This window comes from Entamoeba histolytica, genomic scaffold (assembly GCF_000208925.1).
Source record: "Entamoeba histolytica HM-1:IMSS scf_1104750518587 genomic scaffold, whole genome shotgun sequence".
In the NCBI taxonomy this organism is placed as follows: domain Eukaryota; phylum Evosea; order Mastigamoebida; family Endamoebidae; genus Entamoeba; species Entamoeba histolytica.
The window spans coordinates 479,697-480,011 of NW_001914860.1; positions in this window are offsets into that span (position 1 = coordinate 479,697).

Consider the following 315-nt stretch of genomic DNA (forward strand, 5'->3'; position numbering starts at 1 on the left):
CTTATCAATACCTCTATTTTAATTTATATAAACAACACTTATTCTTAAAAATTTAAGTTATTATTATCTTTTTCACTCCATGCAAAATAAACATTAAAATAAAATGACATTTACAATCTCTCTACTCTCTTTCTTCTGTTTTATTATTTTAAGTGGAAATATAAATCAACTCGATAAGTATTATTAGTCAAATTTATCAATAAGTGAATGACATAAAAATAGTAGCGACATACTATAATAAATAAAAAATTTTCGTTAAAAATTAAAAACAAAAATCTATCTTGTTCAGAGAATTGATGTTAGTTAAGAAAGAAA